At 40.0% G+C, this 20630-nt stretch overlaps 1 long non-coding RNA gene across 1 annotated transcript in view; it reads left to right on the plus strand.

The window, feature by feature from the left end:
• LOC145717866 (uncharacterized) overlaps positions 1-20630 on the plus strand; it is a 483779-nt gene that overhangs the window by 432237 nt on the left and 30912 nt on the right. The window contains exon 10 of the long non-coding RNA XR_014141354.1: positions 18139-18229. This is a non-coding gene — a long non-coding RNA (uncharacterized LOC145717866). The remainder of the gene's footprint in view (positions 1-18138; positions 18230-20630) is intronic.

The raw sequence follows: 20630 nt of genomic DNA on the forward strand, positions 1-20630 counted from the left end.
TGGTACTACAAGATGCTCCAGGTTGATTTTGTACTTCCCTGCCATAGCCCTAGAGTTAGCTCCTTCTACAAGTAGCCCTGGTTCTTTTTATTGGAAAATGGTCTTTAGAAGCCAACATAGGGGCTCTGGATGTGCTTGTTTCTACTGGGGTATCATTGCTTCTAGGCCCTCTCAGCAGACAGAGCTGGGAAATAGATCCCTGTGTGCTCACCCATGCGTACACACAACTTGAACTGTTTCTGTCTTTATCCACCTATATCTATAGTAAGCTAAGTGTGAATTCATACCGCTCTCTCCGACTTTAATCCATCACTCCATGGATTATTCTAGCTTTCTGCTCTTACCTACCAGTCACTTCTCTTACCAACAGTAAAGAACTTGACTCTCACCATCCACTGTCCATTTATTTACTTGTTCAACTCCCGTATGCATGTGAAGCACTTTGAGAGAATTGGTAACACATACCCTTGGGAGAAACCAATTCATCAACTGGGCTACAGTGGTTCCATACTGTTCCTTTTGTCTTTAACCTTAAGTTTCTAGCCAGGACATTGTTTCTCGAAGTTATTTAGGTCAGTTCCTTTTTTCCTAGCCCCGTCAGTGAGATTATGTCATAGTTGTAGCATTGTTACGTGAATTTATCACAGTCTGCATTCCAACATTGAAGTTCATTCTTTTTGTTGTTGGTTCGCAAACTGCCCCCTGTACACAGAGGGCAGGAAGAGACTGAAGGAAGAGGCAAGCCCATTCAGATTGGTAGGTGGCAGTTTTATTAAGCAAGGGAACTTCTGAGGTGGCCTCTCTTTGGTGGCAAGAAGTTCTCTGCACCTGCTGGCCAGAATCTTAAAATTTATAGAGGCCTTAACTGGGCTTGGTCATGTGTGCCATCCAGCTGGTCACCACAACACCTTATTCTCTCAAAGTTATGTCCTTGGAATAGCTCCCACAGTGGGAATGGTAGACAAATTGTACATTTGAGGACGGGGTAAGGAGCCTTTGATTGCTGGGGTCCAGCTTGAGGGTCAATTCACAGTCAAGTCTTCTCAGTGGCCTCCAACACTCCATCCCGCATGACCAGCTCTTAAATCTTACATATCCCTCTTTCCCACATGTGCCCTGAGTGGTCAGCAAGGATTTTCACCAGTTTAAAAGTGGCTTGTTGGGTGGCTGTCTGGCCATCTGGGCAGGATATCCATTGCAAATTCCAGTAGATGATGCCTTTCCCAGGCAGGATAGGGTTTGCTCTTCTCAGCAGCATAGTATGTTGATCAATGTTGACAGTCAGGGCGATGACTATTTCCTGAGACTCTCATACCTTTACAGCATTGGCTGTCTTGGCAGGGGTCCCCAATCTGGCATATGGGACAATGGGCCTTACTGGTTGATTATTCAAAGGTATTAAAGCCTGGGACAGTACTTTAGTCTACCTGGCCAAGGTGATTTTACTTATTAGTAGTTTAATCTGCTGCTTTAATATTCCATTTTTCCTTTCTATTAAACTAAACTATTAAACTCCCTTAAACTATAAGGGAGATGGAACCTCCATTCCTTGTCCTGTTCTTCTGCCCAGTCTTGCATATTATGACCTTTGAAATGTGACCCCTGATCACCATCTATTTAATGAGAGTATCTGTACATAGTACTCAGCTTCTCTCAGTCCCTGTGGTGATAGCCTGGTTTGGGCTGCAATAAGGGAAATCAGGTCAGGCCCGACAGTGTCCACACAAAGCAAGACATGTTTGGAACTCTCATGCAGAGGGAGGGGGGCCAATACAAACAATTTGCCAATCCCTTATCGGTTGGAAACTCCAGTGGTTGGCCGCAGACAACTTTTGCAGTTGACTTGGGCGTTGTCTGGAACACACAGGACGTGCTGTTACTGCATTAACTAAGTCACCATATTTCAAGGGCAATCTGGCATCCTTGGCAATATGTCTTCCCACCCAGGTGCTCCAGTGGCCGCTTTTTCTATGCACCAAATCTGCTGTATCAACTGAAGAGTCAGTTGCTAATGCTCATACTCAGGCTAGGCCATCAGCTTCCTGATTGCCAGCAGGAGGGTGGGGGATGGGTGAAGTAGATGAAGGGGATTAAGAGCTACAAATTTCCAGTTATAAAATAAGTAAGTCACAGGGACGCCTGGGTGGCTCAGTTGGTTAATCTTCTGCCTTCAGCTCAGGTCATGATTCCAGGGTCCCGGGATGAAGTCCTGCTCAGCAGGGAGTCTGCTTCTCCCTCTGCCTGCCGCTCCCCCTGCTTGTGCTCTTGCTCTCTCTCTCTCTGACAAATAAACAAATAAAATCTTTAAAGTAAGTCACAGAGATGGAAAGTACAATATAATGAATACTATAGTCAATAAAACTGTAATAGCGTTGTATGGTGACAGATGGCTGCCAGGATTTAGGGATGATATGGAGAGTGGCAACAGGAGAGAGGTTGCTATGGTTATAGAAGGGCAACTTTTGTGGATTCTTTGGTGATTGAACTATTCTGTATCTTTTTTTTTAAAGTATGCTCTACACCCAACGGGAGCTTGAACTCATGGCCTTGAGATAAAAAGTCACATGCTCTACCAACTGAGCCTGCCAGGCACCCCTCAACTATTCTATATCTTGACTCATAGTGGATACATGGACTTATAGAAGTGATTAACTTGTATGGAACTAAATACACACAACATACCCAAATGAATATAGGTAAAACTAGGGACATCTGAATAAGATTGATAGATCCTATTAATATCAACATTCTTGTGATATGTTGTTATGATTTTGTAAAATGTTTCCATTGGGAGAAACTGGGATCTCTGTGTTATTTCTTATAACTGCATATGGATCTACAATTAGTTCTGTAAAACTTTCAACTGAAGAATCAGTTGACTATATTTCTGTGGTCTACTGCTGGGCTTTCCATTCTATTCCCTTGATCTATGTGTCCATCCCTTTGCCAGTATCATATTGTCTCAATTATGGTAGCTTTATGGTAAGTTTTGAAATTTTCATGATTTTTTTATATTTTTCATTTATTCTTGCTTATTTAATCTTCTGGCCACATTTAAAAACAACTGTGTCAATGTACAAGTATGTGAATTTTTTTAATTTTTCATTTTTAATTCAATTTAATTAACATGTAGTATATTATTGGTTTCAGGGGTAGAATTTAATGATTCATCAGTTGCTTATAACACCCATTGCTCATTCCATCAAGCGCCCTCCTTAATGCCCATCACCCAGTTACACCATCTCCCCAACCTCCCCTCCAGCAACCCTCAGTTTGTTTCCTAAAGTTAAAGAGTCTCTTATGGTTTTGACTGGGACTAAGTTAAACCTTTAAGTGAATTTGGTAAGAAATGCAATCTCTAAAGCATTTAATTTTCGCATTCAGCACTATGGTATGTTTCTCTTTTTATTCAAATATTCTCTCTTGTTCAGTCTTATTCATAGAGTTTCTGCATTTTCGTGTTAGAACTGTGTCTTTAGGGTTTTATGATATTTGATACTATTATTGATTTAATCTTTTAACTTCAACAGTATTTTCTGGCGTATATGCAAGTGATTTATTTCTGTGTATTTATCTTTATCCTGACATTTTACGGAACTCTTTAATTCAAAAGGTTTTCAGTTGATTTTCTTAGGTAAGGCGTGTATCTTCAGATAATAGTTTTTCCCTTCCTTTCTGAAAGTTTTGCCTGTTATTTTGGTGGTATATCTTATTATGCTTATTGACCAGACATTCATAAAACTGGAGCATAAACCTATTAGAAAACTCTAGGAGACAGCGTAGAATAGATAGTCCAGAGGTATCCCACTGGAAGTATGAAGGAACTGGTGTAGTTAGAGGCCAACGGCTGTCTATCATTGGTTGAGGCCTATTTGTAGCATGTGGCGATGATGATTGGGGGGGTGGGGGGACAATGACGATTACATTCCAGGGCACTTCAAGCTTGTCCCATAGGTGGACAAAGCAGACTGTGAAGATCAAAGAACTTTCCTAGGCAAAGGAATTCAGGGGTTGACAGTTGGAAATTGAGCAGTAAAAAGCCAGGAAGGAATATAAATAAGTGGGGCATCAGCAACATCTACTTGAGGAGCTGTCTTTTGTCACTCTTCTACACTCCTCCCCTCTCACACATTCTAGCTGCCCTCCCCCCATCTGTCCTGAGGTCATTGTGGTTTCACACATGTGTTCTCAAGTGTGTGTGCATGCGCACGTGCGTGTGCACATGCGTGCACACACACACACACACACACAAGAAGAGGAGGATATTATTCTCAGGAATTCAAGACCATCTGTCTGAGTTTCCAAGAAAAGGGCATCACTGCCATTCCCATGGATGATGAGTCCTAGGCAACATATCTTCCTATGGAGTAAACCATTTTATTTGAGCGAAACATACAGACAAAAAAGAATAGTTCTACGGGAAAGAAGGCGGAACTGTCAGCAAGAGTGAGAGTGATCTGGAGCAAAACTTTTTGGTGAAGGTATTAGTGATGCCCACCTCAGAGAGGTCCACCGACCTGTAGGCCCCCTGGTTAACTGGTCTTGGGAATAGCAGCTTCAGAGAATGTTGAATGTTGTCTCTTCCCACCGCGGACCTCAGATACTGCTGATTTCTCCTGCTCTTGAGAAGCAATAGGATGAAGATGAAGATTTCTTAGGTTTCTTCTCTTCCAACTCTTTTAATAATCACTGAAATCAAAATAAAGCTTCCTGCTCTTTAAATGGATGACATTTATTTTGTAGGTTTTGTTAATCTCCTCTCTCTCAAATTCTGATGTCCTTATCAATGTACTTTCTAATCATAACATTCATTTAAATAATCTCCTGTTTTTGTGAATGATTCCTCTCATCTGCAATCTTTATCAGGATGTCCTTTAAATCAGAATCCACTTAGTAAAATGTGTAATGCCATGCCAGGTTGGAAAGGTTTTAGATAGCCCATACTGTGGCCCATGGTATTGAAAAAAAAGAGACCTGAAGAAGGGAATATTACAGAAGCGAAATGTTTACTAATAGGTTGGCAGTCACTTAGAATTGTATTCATCATTATTGTTATTGTAATTTTAGACTAATATTTATTGAACATAATATGAATGAAATTATATTGAGCATGTGAATACAGCTGGGATTTAGAGCAGCAGGAATTTGCTAATAAGTATAAATAACAGAAAGATAGATAAAAATAAGGTATGAATGCTCAAATAATAAAGTACCTCTTCAAATATTTTTGAATAAAGCCAAATGCACTTTGCTTTCCAATTTAAGAATCAAATCCTTCAGAAAGCAAAAAGCACCCTTTTGAATTGGTAACGGATAGACGGCCAGAATGATAAAGCCTGGTGATGAAATGTTAATTAACAAGTGCAAATGTCCTTTGAAACTGGAACACTGAGTATGGCCAGTTTCATTACCAAATCCTCTGCGGAGAGGAAACAAAGCCTTTGGTAGACCTCTCTTCCTTTTCTGCTTCAAACTCTTCATAGCTAATACAACACATGGCTCAAATACATAAATGTAAATACTGTTATCTCGGTGAAAGGTAAAGCTTTAATTCAGATCTTCAGTATTACCTGAGTAAAATTAAGATTATAAAATTGCCATTTCCCTGTGACACTTTGTTTTCTCAGCTGCCATCTTCACCTTATTTATAGTCTTCCAGCTTCATAAAGCAAGGTAAATATAGATGGTACATTAGCGTATATATCTGTATGGAGAAGGGGTAACTCAGGAAAGGTGAAAATATTAAATTTAAACTGAATTTCCACAGTTTACCACTGGTATTGAAATCTAGGAGAGTGAGGCAAAGAAAGATTTGTTTTAAATCAATGGCTGCTTTGAAAAAAAAATGTTTCTGGAATTCAGCAGGTAGCATAGAGGTCAGACAAAGGAACAGAGATTGAATTATAAGACGATGCAACTGGTTTTTGTCTAAGTTTCTTTATTTTCACTGTGAGGGTGGTTGTGGAATTTGTTATGAGTTAAAGGTCCAGGCAAGGATAAGAATTTGTGTACTTGGCTAGCACTGGGACGTTAAAAAAAAAAAAATGACCCTGAAAGACAGCTAGAAGAATGGATGATTGTGGATAAGAATGAAGAAGAGAAAAATATTCACATGCTAGTTCCCAAAGAGTGAACCCAACATTTATATAAGGTAAAAATAAAAATAAAACACAATAGCCCATTCAGAGTCCTTAGTCATGGAATGAAGAGGCTTTCATAAGGGAAATAGACAAATAGAGATCTTTAAAATGTTATAAAAACATGCTCCTAATGAAGAGGACCTTTATTTGAAATAGAGCAGAGGAGCCAGAAACGAGCCTGAAAAACCTCCTTCTTTGGGGAGAGAAAGGCAAGGGCATTTTTAGAAAAATGAATTCATTGCTTTATTAATGGAATAAATTTCAGTTACTTAGAAAGTTTATTTCTTTAGCACAAACCAACAAAATATCATGAGTTCTTTGACATTTCCCCCAAGGAATATGAAATGGCTTTAAAGCAGCAAGAAGGACTCTACGGGTCACTCTAGCTCAAGGAATATCAGGACACGGGCATGACCAAAAATAATTCAGGAATCATGGACAAAGAAGAGTCATTATATGCCTCCCCTCCCCACCCCCGGGTAGTTTTCTAAGATTTAGTGATGAGTTAGTAATTTTCTATCTCAGTCGCTGGTGGTCATGGTCAAGTCCAGCTCTATTACATGCTTTTTAAAGATATCACCATTTATACGCATGTCTTTCATTCCACAGTTAACAGACTGGACTTTTCACCTTGTTAGAATTTCCAACCTAAGCAAAAGAACGATAGAGCTTGCAAATTCAACTCTAGGAGCTAATAGAGACCATTAAAATCTTCTTCTATGACCTAAAATTTTTGCAATCCGGTTCTTACTCTCATTACGAGGACTTTTTTGTTGTTGTTTAAAGATCAATAGCATTCCACTTCTTAATCATTTTGAGATCAATATTAAATAACCAAAGCAGCTCTTAAAAAGGCGATTTAGCAATAAATTTTCACCTAAACTAGAATTGCAGTAAATTAATTATATTTGAGTCTCACCAGTCTTCCTCACTCTGTTTTATGACTTTAAACCATTGCTATTATATTTAGCACTATATAGGGTGACAGGACAAGGTAACATAGGTCTCCTACAGCTTTTATGAATGCCAGAAGGGGAGGTTTTTGTAGTAAATACACACTGGTGAAACTTACTGCTGTAAATTGCAAAAGGGCTAAATTATTTGGGAGAAGATTAACCCTGTCGATAATTCATTCCGCCACTATGGGCAGCAGTAAAAGCTTCTGTGGAACTAGTTAATAGCATGGACAGCCATTGTGCCGTTGAGAGTAACAAAATAGAAACATGCAGTGCTATATTCTTCCACTGTTCCACGAAGTGGGAAATCAAACTATACAGGTAAAGGGTATGGTAACCACTTGAAGAAGGCTAAGAATGCAGCAGTACTTCTGTCTTTTGTCGGTCTGCATCGTGTTTGGTGTCTAAAAGTTCAGGAGCCCAGTCAAATTTAGATATTCTCCTTCATGGCACTTATCATAATTATAATTAAAAAGTAGATTACCTGATAGGTCGCTTATTGCCTGTCTGTCCTAAGAGAATCTAAGTTCCATGAGAATATGAGAACATGGTCCATGTGTGCGGTCTTTGTACCAATGCATCCTGGGTGCCTAGGTTTGTGTCTGAAACTTAGGCAACGCTCTATACTATTCATTGAATAGGCACAATAATTGAATACATGAGTCATTAATTAGCACAAATATAAAATGGGGACAATAGATGAATAATCTGCCCCCAAAAGTGCATTTAAAACATTCAACAGAATGAGTGAGAGTCATCGTAAATCTCTTTCCTTATTTGTGAATTTTTGCAGTTGGTCTCAAGACTTGCTGCAGTCAGTTACAGAATCTGCAGATTACAGATTCTGTAATCACCTCAGGTGCTGAAATGGGGCCTTGAGCCTTCAAACTACCCTGAACAGCAGCATACCCTTCACCCACACATAGGAAAAGCATGGGTCCATCTCAAGCACCTGAGGCTCCCTGGGAACGATATTCCCTTTTGTTTAGAGAGGTTGCGAGTGAGGGTGTGGATGAGTTACTTCACCCAGGCACATTCAAGAGCCACCACCACTCTCTTAATTTGCCCTCTCCCACACCTAAAGCGGATCCTGAGATAAGGGCCTGGGTCATGGATTTTACTGGGAGGTGTTATGAGGCCATGTAAGTGAGAAAGTGGAAGACTTGAGACAAGGAAGGAGAAAAGCCAATAGAGGGCATATTAAAGAACAGGTTACTGTAGTAGGCAACTGGGAGCTCAGTCCTGCTTAGGATGCTCTGGGAAACTATACAAAAGACACTCTAGAATCTTCTCACAGAGGGAGGGGGAGGCTGGGGGCATTTCTTTACCCACTCCTACCACCAGTTGGTTGAGGGTTGGCCTGAGCAGCATTACCTTCCTGCAATTCCCAGTTGCATCCCCGTATGCCTACACGAACTCCCATGGCACTAGGGAAAGTTCTGAGGCAGAGAAGCAGGAAGCCTCCGGTGCCTGAGATGGGTCCATGGTCAGGAGCAACAGCACATGCACTGTGACGTGTGAGTTGAAGGGATATATGGGGCAGGGCAACAAAAGTGTCTACTCAACCACTTTATCTATAACTTATATTTCATATTTACAAAGTTTTCCATACAGTTATAATTGAATCTTTACAAACACTCTGTGCTGTTGGGAGTTATTTCTAACGTTCCTCATTTACACTGAAAGAAGCTGACATTTTGAGGAGGTGGAGTTTTCTCCACCAGGCAATAAGCATCCCCGCCAGGTCTCAAACTCAATCCTCTGACTTCAAGTCCCACACATTTTGCCCCATATTCTACCTCCTCACAAAAGATAAGTTGGTTGACTTCTAAATAAATAATAGTCAGTACTTGAGGTGCCAAGCCCGTAATCTGTTTCAATGGTGGTTTCTGCCTTTTTCAACAAAGGCAGAGAACAGTGGCCCACATTTAAGGTTGAGACTAAAAATAGGGCCCATCAGAAGAGTCAGCTACAAAAGGCACTGCTCTGGCTGAAAAGAATTCTGTTAGATCGATCCACCAAAGTGGTTTGTCCAGTGAGGCACACTGAAATCACTCAACTTTTCTAGAAGAAAAGAAATGGCTTTTGAGGGGAAAGTCTTTTGAAGAGAAAGAGAGTGTCATTAGCCAACCTGTTCAATAAGACTAGCGAAACGCTAGCAGATGGCCATGTTCCCTGGACACAAACATACATTTACAATCTCTCTTCCTTCAGTCACCTGGAAACTTCCAGAACAGAAGGGTTTGGGGGCTGTACCGCATTTAGTTGTATCTACCTTTTATCTCTAGGAACCTGAATTTATTTATGGTTGGGGTCAGGCTAATAACTTAGTCTATTTTAGTCTGTGGACTATAACTGCTGATATTTGCCCAAGACAAATACAGTAATATATCATTGATTTTGGGAAAGCTTGCATGGATCTATATGCCACATAGGTAAAGTTTGCATGAAGATTTTGACATTATTTTTTTTAAGTGGCACCTTCTCCTAAAAGAAGATTTCAGCACTGAGGAAAACTTTTGTTTCTTCTACAGTATAATATGGCCACTCGGACGGTTTCCTCTAAGGTCCTTTCAAGATTAAGAGTTTATAATTTTGGTATTAAATAAAGCATGTCAATACTAGGAAACTCAGAAAATCCTTTCAGCTGCACCAGCCCTATCTTTGACTTCTTTGGGTTACACTTGGGTATTCTAATCTTCCATGCAGAAGTCTTGGCGAAATTGTCTTATTCTTCGTAAGCTGGTATAGTAAGCTTGAGCACACTGGAATCCTGAATATTCTGGGACCGATTAATCCTTTCTACATCAGCTGTGCCCCTTCCATCCCCTCCTCTTCTTATTAGGAAATTAATCAGGCAAAGCAGCAAAGTAAACACAAAGAAAGAAAATGTCATTCCACTTCATGTTCTATTTCCTGCTCCTTATGAGAACACTGATGTCTTATACATAGAGTGATTTAGCATTTCGATTCTTCCCTTCTGGAAAGGGGACAAATAAATGCTCAGGGAGGCTGGGCAATCACCATTTCTTTTTCTAGCAGAAAAAATGAGCGACTGGGGCGCCTGGGTGGCTCAGTTGGTTGAGCGACTGCCTTCGGCTCAGGTCATGATCCTGGAGTCCCGGGATCAAGTCCCGCATCGGGCTCCCTGCTCGGCGGGGGGTCTGCTTCTCCCTCTGACCCTCCCCCCTCTCATGTGCTTGCTCTCTCTCATTCTCTCTCTCTCAAATAAATAAATAAAATCTTAAAAAAAAATGAGCGACTAACAAATAAGCAGTTATAGTAGAACCTTGATTTTGTGTATTTTCCCTTGTTTTGTGCTTGTATGTGTGGAAGTGTGTGTTTGAAAACCACTACTAGCATCCTTTGTTTGGAGCGATGTTGATAAAAATGCATTCTCATATGGTTGATACAAAATTCACACCCAATATAAATAGAGAGGAGAGAAGGAAGTACCAAATAAGGAGGGGTGGAAGAGGTATTTTATCATTTATCAAGGTAGAAGATATTGCACCTCATCTTTAAAATAAAAAGTTATGGCTCTCACTTTTTTCGCTTCCGTCCATTTCAGTGTTATTTATTGTTCGCCCTATGGCATATCCATTGCCATATTTTCTCATTGAGAATAAAATTTCTTTTTGTTTTGGCTTTCTTTTATCTTTTCAAACTTTTTATTGAAGTACATTATATATACAAAAATTCATAAATCATAATGTACATCCTCATATTTTTGCAGACCGAACCACACCTGCATGAAGGCACCCAGATAAAGCAAGAGAATATTACCAGAATTCCAGAAGCCTCAAAGGGACTGGAAGTGTTACTTCCAGTCACTACCCTCCCCACAAGGGTACCTACTATCCTAATTTCTAACCACAGAGAATAGTTTCGTCTGTTTTTGACCTTTATGTAAATGGAATAATACACTATATACTCTTTTTGTGTCTGGCTTCTTCCACTCAACAGTTTGTGAGAATCATCCATATTTTTGTGCATAGTTGTAAATGATTCCTTCTCATTGCTACATAATATTCTATCATTTGAACATACCACAGTTGGGTTTTCTACTTTACTGTTGAAAGACATTTGGGTAGTTTATTCTTTGGACATATTACAGATAGCATTATAATATGCTCACATATGTCTTCTAATAAATACGTGTATATGCATTTCTTTTCTCCGTATACCTATGAATGGAATTGCTGGGTCATAGAGTATGCAAATGTTGCTCTTGAGGATATATTTCCAGACAGTTTTTGAAGCAGTTGTAATAATTTACACTCCCGCCAGCATTTTTTGTTGTTGTTGTTAGCTGTCTTTTGCTGCTGATCAGTAATCAAAAGTATGAACGAAGTTCGCAAATGATTGTTCTGAGTGGGGTGTTTGGGGGTGGGAGAGAGGAGAGGAAGGAGTAAGGAGAGAGGGCCTTTGCTATATTCACTGCCAAGATTTAGTCTTAAGAACTGGAGGCACGAGGTGCCTGAAGTCCATTTGTATGAGAGAATTTGGAGACTCCTGGGAGAAAATTTTTGCCAAAGAGAAGACTCAGATCTCTGACAAGCTTTGTCAGTCAGTGGAGGGATTTTGAGGACAGCATGGCATTTTTTAAAATGAAATCTATATCCTGATCCAGCCACACCATGTATCCTAGGGAATGTGGAAAGTGAATCAGCTTTATCCCTGAATTTTTTATGTCACTGGGGTATATCCAGACAACTTGGGTAGCTATGCAGAAAGGTTAAGATTCTAAATAGAGACTAAGATGTTTTCTTCCCCTTGGCATGGAGCACCTTGGGTCTTTGGTGCACGTCAGTCTCAGGAGCTTCTTGGTATTCATGACACCAGGTGTCACTCATCACTTGGCCTGTCAGGTCATGGCAGGACATGTTAGTCCCTGACAGAAATAGCCACCTCTGGGTACCAGGATGGCTACAAGGGATCCTCTTCATCCAGCAGATAGTGGAAAGGGAGCCAGAGCCCAAGGGAAAGAAAATATCAGACATCTCACTATGGAATAGTTTAGTTTCTAAATTAGTTATGGGTTTGATATGGGTTTGCTGGGTACATTTAAAAGTAGAAATTCCAGCCTTTCACCTCAGGTTTTTTTTCTTTTTTACTGATTAGTTCATCTATTCATTCATTCACTCATTCATTCATTCCACAAAGTGTCCTTTTAATACTCACAATGCACCCTCCATGGTGCCAGGCGCTGAGGATAAAATAGTAATCCAACAGATTTGATTCCTGTATCCATTGCACTTACAGTTTATCAGGAGTCAGTGTAGTAATATTGGCTGAAAACCATATTTGGCTAGATAATATTCTACTCTCTAGAATGATCTGCCTACCCTGAGCACCCAAACTGGAAATAAAGTTCTAGATTGGAAGTTTGTTTGGTAAATGTGCAATTGGAGCCAAAAAATGAATGTGTTAAAGGGAAACAGAAACAGCTGTGAGTTAGCTCCCCTTGTAATAAAGAAAATGATTTGTAAGGATGTGGTCCAGTCAGTGGTCTGAAACGAGGACATGTCATTTCACTTCTCCTGATTATATCCTTGTCTGTAAAATGGCACTAGTACCTTCTCTGTAGTTGACCTTATGTGGTTACTTTGGGCATCAGCAGATGTAGTTAACTCACTTACCAGTACAGTTTGGTTCAATGTAGGATATCATTGCCATCATTGTCATCACTGTCAGATGACAAATATTACTCAAGAAAATGATAAATGTGACCTACTCTATATGCACAAAGTGTTCACCAGTATGGAAAGCAGAGGCTTAGGTTTCTTTTTCTCCACATCCTCGCCAACACTTGTTATTTCTTGTGTTTCTGATTTTAGCCATTCTGACATGTGTAAAGTGGTATCTCATTGTGGTTTTAATTTGCATTTCCCTGATGACTACTCTGTTATAATAAAGCGAGTAGCTTAAAGATAGTAGCAAACCTCATGGCTGTGGTTAAATACAGATAATGAGTAAGTAACTCACTTGAAAGAATTCCGAAGATGTGTTAAATATATAGTCATTTGGTAACCTGTATGTTAAAGATAGAATAAATGCAATGTATGATGGAAAAAATGAAGAGTCTACTGAGAGATAGAAAGGGAAAGACCAAGTCATAATCATTACAAATAGCTGACAGCTATGTCATTTTCCTAAGCCACCCATCCATTAGTGAGTACAGTTCCATTCTGGCCCTGCCAGAGGCAGATAATCCAGAAAATGCAGATGAAACCCATGACTATTCAGCAGACTTACTGGTGAGCTATGGCTGTAGCCAGGCACACTTTACCCTGTGTCTCTCTGACAGAAGAAGTGTCTGCTATTAGCCTGGGGGCCCCCTTCTGTCTGTGGTCTACCTTGCTGAACTTCAGTTCTGATCTCATAACCATACTATCAATGGGGAAGACTGTTGCAGTAGAGAGAGAGAGACAGAGAGATCGAGAGACAGAGACAGGGACAGGGACAGGACCATTGCCTAACCCAAGATTCAAGTAGTGTGGTCCTTCTTCCACTGTACCCTGTTCTAAGGATGTGAACCTACCCCACCTCTTTCCCCTTGTTTCTCATTGTGTGCTTTCAATTGTTTTAATAAACTGTGTGATTTGCACATCTTAATTTGGTCCATGAGCCCTTCTGTTCTGTGGCCTCTGGGAGAGCCTACATGGAGGCCACTGTTGAATCAAGGTCATATCCCACAAGACAATATCCAAATGACCTCCTTTCCAATTACATGGACATAAAATGAGCAATTCCGTCAAACTGCCATCAGGTGAACAAAGCCCCTGACCTGAAATCTATGACAATAACAGGATATAAACACCTTGAACTCAAGTCTCAGAAGGCTTCTTGCATTGGATAAATAGGAATTTCATGAATTCAACCAGAATTACTCTCAAAAATGCTCACTTATTTTCAGATCGTAAAATCACCAATGGCATGCTCAGATGTTTCAGTAAACAGAAGGATAACATTTTTCTGTTTACAGCACATTAACTTTTGCAAAGGATTTTAGGCTATCTGCCATCTTTCACCTTTCATCTTTGAGTTCTTTTGAGCTCGCTCAACAATGTGCAAGATTATGGATTCGCTGTCAGAGAGAATCAAAATGCAGCTGATAGTTTCTTCATTTATCTGATCCCAGTTTTTTCTTGTTTATCTGCTCCTGATTTTCTCACTAGGATTTAATAGCTTATAAAATTTTGGATTCTTTTAAAAAGTTGTTTATTCTGAAAACTTTAAAACTTAGAGAAAATAGTATAATGAACCCATATATCCACAGTCTAGTCCATGATTTACTTTGCCATATTCCTTCATTGTTTTTTGACTGAAGCATTTTAAAATAAATGACAGATTTCATGATATTTCATTCCAAAAGGCTTGTTTACATCTCCAAAGATGACTTGCTCCTACATAACCATAATATCATTATTGCACTTAACAAAAACTAATTATTATTTTCTAGTACCATCTAATACATGGTCTATAGTCACATTTTTTTCCAGTTGTCCCCAAAATGTCTTCTACAGCTGGTGTGTTTAAACAAGGATTACACATTGTATTTATTTGTGGGAATCTCTAAAGTCTTTTAATCTACAACAGCTGTCACACTCTCTTTTTCCATGACACTGACTTGTAAAAAAACTACCAGGCCACTTATCCTTAGAATGTTCCATCTTCTGGAAGAATGTTTTCTCATGGTGATTTGATTAATTTGTTCTCCTATCCTCCATATTTCATGAAAACTAGAAATAAAATCTCCAGGTCTGATGATTTTCGAGTTAAATATTTTGTTGCAAGAATTCACCATATGTGTGCTATAAACTTTTTATTGTATCACATCAGGAGGCACATAGGTCCGGTTCTAACCTTTACATTTCCTGTTTTCCCGAAGTTAATTGTTGGTTGGTGAAATATTCATTTTATGTGTGTTGGTCCCACACCAAAGAAAATGGCCATCAGTGAAATGGATCATCATTTTGATAGGGATCAAATTGTTTTTGTCATTAACTGAACTAACTACTTAGTGGATGTTAACCATATCATATGAGTGGTACACACTGACTTCTATTATGGAACAGATAGACCTTTCACATGGTCTTATAAAAGGAAGCATTTCTCAATTCAAATAAAATGTAATTGCTGGGGGAAAAATTAGAGTCGAAGCTTTCATAGAAGGAAATTCCTTCTATAACATGGTGAGCATATTCATTAAAGGACAGTTCCTCCCGAACTGCCTGGGTCAGTTTTTATATCTTGACCTTATATAAGGTAGGGTTTTTTGTTTTGTTTTGTTTTGTTTTTTCTTGAAGTTTAGGACTCATGAGAAATATCCCTTAAATTGCCTGCCCTTGACTGCTAAAGTTACTTAATAGATTCACTGGGAAGAGTTTCCCATTTATTACTTTTGGCATTTTATTGAAAAACGTCTTTTATCAACAAATGTGTTTGCTATGCCAGCAAGCCAAAACTCAGAAGAAATATTGTTCTTCCCTTTGTTCATATTCCCCAGTTTATTCTGGCCCTCTAAATGAGTTTCTGGTTTCCCTGGATTCCACACAAACTCTGGAGTTGGATTTCAGTTGGAGGTCAAAATTTTAAACACATATAATTTGGGAATGGTGATGCATGGTAAAAAGTTTTGGAGCAATTGCCAGCCCATTGCCACCTCTTCCTCTAGAAACCATACCTCTCCTCCCACACCCCTCTCCCCTTCCACAGTTATTTGATCCCCCTCAAGTGAATCAGTTAGCTAGAACCACGTAAAGCCAAAGCCCGGAAGGAATGAGAAGCTCGAAGCAGAAATTACTGGATTCAGAAAGGAGAGAACTGCAGATTCACCAAGAGCCCATAAGGGCCCCGAGAGACAGAACCAGTTCAGTTTTTCAGGGACAAAACAATCTCATTCCTCAGTGACAGAGAAAAGAGTCATTCTCGCACAGATTCTCAGTTCCTTGTAGCAGTTCCCCTGAGATGTGGCAGTTTTTTTCCCCTCCTTAGTATTTCTATATATTTACAAGGATACATCACCTCAGGTTTAACTTGGCCAATGGCAGATTGTTTTCTTTTGCTAGATATCACCTCTTGGTTTTCTAATCTAGAAAATGTCGACAAATGAAAAGGCCACCTTCTTATTCTTTGCAGACCTCCTTTGATTAGCCTGAATTTTTTTTTTTTTAAGTAGGCTCCACGCCCAGCATGGAGCCCAATATGGGGCTTAAACTCATGACCCTGAGATAAAACCCTGAGCTGAGACCAAGAGTCGGACGCTTAACTGACTAAACCACCCAGGCATCCCGGTAGGACTGAAATTTTTTAGCTTTGCATGAGAAGAGTTGTATCTTCAGAATCTTTTTTTTTTTTTAATACCAGGAATTGCTGTACTTCTCCATAGAATTTGGCTTGGCTTTATTTTGTGGTCGACCCTGAGCCGTGAAGCTGATCAAGTTTGACTTTTTCATTTTCATGACTTAGAAAGCTTAAAAATAAATGTGAAACCCATATAGAGCAGTTGAATCACTATGTTGTATACCTGAAACTAATGTAACATTGTGTGTTGACTATATTCAAATTTTAAAAATTGTTTTTAATTGAAACCCACATAGAGCAACAGCTTAGGAGTTTGTAATATGTAATTTTCCATTAAGCTCATCCTGGATTGATTTTCCAAAATTATTTCTGTTCTTTTTTTTTTTTTCTTCCTCTCCTTCTCACCTTGATCTTAGTAATCTTATTTTATAAACCTTTTAAATAAATATAAATCAATGAATTAATATCACATCCAGTGAGCTCAGCACATGGATGTATGCATCAAAGATGTTCCATAAATACATGTTAAGTCTTGTTTCAATTAAAGTCATAAATACTCTTCTGAATGCAGTAAGCAGTGACTACCTAATAGAAGACTTTTGGGGCCTTAAGGAAAAGGTTCTGCTTAAAAGATTTGTGATCATGATATCTATCTATCTATCATATATCTATCTATCTATCATCTATCATCTTTGTATCTATCATCTATCATATAGATGCCATTTTCAAAATTCTCTAATGCTCTCTGTATTAATTTTGATACATAGACACATCTTAACTAACATTATGTATAAATATAATGCTCTCTTTACAATTTTTTTTCTGCTCCCATTTCATGAAACGCTTTTATTCAAAGCCTTTATATGCACCTTCAGCATCACTTACTAACATTACTGGTCTCATCATTAAAGTCTTCTTTGAAAATTTATATTTTGGAAGTTGTCCAGCATACTCAAAAGAGAAGCTTATAACCTTTCATGTACCTATTGCCTGACTTCAACAATTATTGATATATGGACAACTTTATTTCATCTATATTTCTACCCATTTCCCTTCCCTGAAATAAAAGCCCTATAAAATCCAATTTGAGTTGGATGAACTTATAATGTATTTTATCTTAAAAATGTTAGGTCAAGGGGTGCCTGGCTGGCTCAGTTGATAGAGTGTGCAACTCTTGATCTCGGGGTCATGAGTTCAAGCCCTACATTGGATGTGGAGCCTACTTAAAAAAAATGTTAGGTCAATCTACATGAGACTGCTGATATTCTATCATTTTAGATTTATAGAAAATGCAGTTTCATAGGGCTCAAAACCACATGGTTCATATGGTTCTTCCTCACTCTGTCCAAAAAAGGCAGAAAGAATGTCCAATCTAATAGCAGTGAGTGTTTCTGCTACTGGAATTGTGTTCTCTAAATATCATTTCTCATTAAAAGGAACAAGGGTTTTTGAAAAAGACATTTTGGAAAAGTGTTTAATTTTAGCTCTGGGGCAAAAAGTGCGAGATAAGCTTAGAATTATCTTGTCATACCCTAAAGCAAGGGTGTTGACAAAGGCTATCAGGTTAAAGGACTCTGGAGCCAATTTGATGATTTTGATGATTCTTGCTCACACATGAAGTCAAGAGTATTTCCTCTTCACATTTTTAGGATGATGGCAGGTTGGGGGATTTGACTTGACCTGGTTAATCAATAATAGCCTTTGTTGGTAATTTTCTCTTTCTCATTCTCTAGGAGAGCTACCTTTCTCTAGAGGATTGGTGAGTGACATTCCATTGATGAACTTTCAGCACATTCAACGCTTAACTCCAGAGAAGATCAATGGGTTAGAGAAGGTTGTAATTTACATTTCTTGTCAAAGTAGAAACATGTCTATAAGACTATGGATGTGTTTAACTTTGGAGTTATCCATATAAAGAGATAAAGGTCCTTTAGTTTGGGGAAAAACTAAAATAAAACTGGATGGGGATCATTATCACAAATGACTGCCAAATGCCTCAGGACACAGGGAAGCTATTTGTGATTCTAGTAATTACTATAAGGGGAATTTAACAGATCCTTCTAAGATACTATCAAGCCCTTCAAAGGGAACTGAATAATTGTTTGCCTCTGGTAAGTCTGACTTCAATTGAAAATATAGATAAAAATATTAGAAATGTGTGTGGATGCTCCTACCACACTGGATTCCTAGCCTTTGTATATCTGAGAACCAAGTGAAACAAAAATACATAGGGATGAATCCTGAGTTTCTCCTAGGCCACTTCTGGTCGGTAGACAGACACAAAAAAATGATAAGGTTATCTGAAGCCCTTATCCATTCTTGCCAGCTGGGGCTTTCTGCAATGGGCATGGGACAAATTCTCTGGACATGAGAACGAATAAGCAATGGAGGCTTTTGCAATACAAAATGCTTTCTCTTAGGGAAGGCAGAAAGTGCCCTGCTGAGAGGTGTGGAGAGAACTAGACTAAACTGGCAATAAACCTCTTTCTTTGCTAGAACTAAAAACTGGCCATGTTTTCCACCACCACCACCCCCACCCCCCACCCCAGTGCGAATAAATCTTTGATTACTTTAGACTTTAACCTATATTCTACTCCCCATATAATCAACTCTCTGTTAATGTTACCTTCTAAGTATTTCTATTACATCATTTTCTCCATTGCTAATCCTACGATCCAGAAAAACCTTATCAATTCACCTGGCTTATCCCTATAGCCTCCCAATCCTAGCTTCTTCCATTCCTTCCATTTTCACCCATCTCCACAGTCTTAAGCTTTTTCTTCTTGGGAAACAAATCTGATCATGTCATTCTCTTGCTCCAATGCTAAATTAGTATGGGTTCAAACACCGAAATCTGGTTTTAAAATGCCTCCCCACAATTTAAATTCCCAACTTGCCCAGCTTTATTTCCTGCCATGCCCTTTCCCCCAGTTTTTCATCTCCAACCAGGATTCCCCTGGAAATATTTCCTAACTCTGATGACTATTAGTGCCTAAATCTGTATAACAAAAGACAAGAGTACTTCACATTTCACTATAACTGCACACCCTCAGGATAAAATTAAAAATCCAAACTCTCAAACAGAGTTAAGGTCAAAAGAGTACCCAAAACCTAGTTCTTTCTGGATCCTTCTAGAAGACTAAGATTTATAAAGAACTTTAATAAAATTAAGACATCAGGTTATTAGAGGTAAATGACATAGACATTCAAGATACACCAGAACAGTCTTTTTCCCTTTCATACTCTGAACTCGCTTGCCACAAAATAATTGCTCCAGCTGGTCCCTCACCCCAAGTTTTCCTCCCCACACTTAATAACTTTCTGTCAAGAGGAGAGGGGAAAGATGGCGGAGGAGTAGGGGACCCTATTTAAACTGGTCCCCAGAATTGAGCTGGATATCTACCAGACCACTCTGAGCACCCACGAAACCAGCCTGAGATGTAAGAAGATCTGGATCTCTACAAACAGAATATCGCCGGCAGTTGGTTTTGAGGTACGAAGCAGAGAGCCGTGATTCTGCGGGCAGATATCGGAGGATAAACGGCGGCGGGAGGGAGCCTGGCCATGGGGATCCGACACCGCCGGTGAGTGACAGCCTCCCGCGCTGCGATCGGGGCACAGACTCGCAGACCAGTAGCTTCGGGAAAGGACTTTAGGGCAGCCCCCGGGGTGGAAAACCAGACCGGCAGGGTCGCGCGCACGCGAACCGCAGCCGCCCAGACAGAAACCCAAGCGACGGTTGCGCGCACACGAACTGCAGCCTCCGAGACGGAAACCCGGTGCGCCGGGGTCGCCCCGGTGAACTGCAACCCCCGGGGTGGAACAACTGAGCTGCGAGCAGTGGAGTCGCGCGCACGCGAACTGCAGTCCCTGGGACGGAACCCCAAGCGGCGGAGTCGCGCGCGCGTGAACTGGGAGCGGCTGGCGGTTTTAGAAGCACAAAGGGCAGAGAGGTGTCCCGACCTGGAGGCAGGACTGGGAGCACTGTGGAGGGGCGCACAACCCAGGACGCTGCAGTTTATAGCAGCAGGGACAGAAACGGAGACGGTGTGGCCTGGAGGGCTCACTGAAGAACAGACTGCGGTCTCTCTGCTCTGAGGCAGAGGGTTGGAAACGGTCTCTTCTGCTCTGACTTGCGGAAGAGACGCAGAAAGCCGCCAGGGAAAGGCACCAGAGAACAAAAGCCCCAAAGACTGATTCCCGCTGAGCCCATCCCCCGCCACAG

This window comes from Leptonychotes weddellii, chromosome X (assembly GCF_054177405.1).
Source record: "Leptonychotes weddellii isolate Sample4059 chromosome X, ASM5417740v2, whole genome shotgun sequence".
Lineage (NCBI taxonomy): Eukaryota > Metazoa > Chordata > Mammalia > Carnivora > Phocidae > Leptonychotes > Leptonychotes weddellii.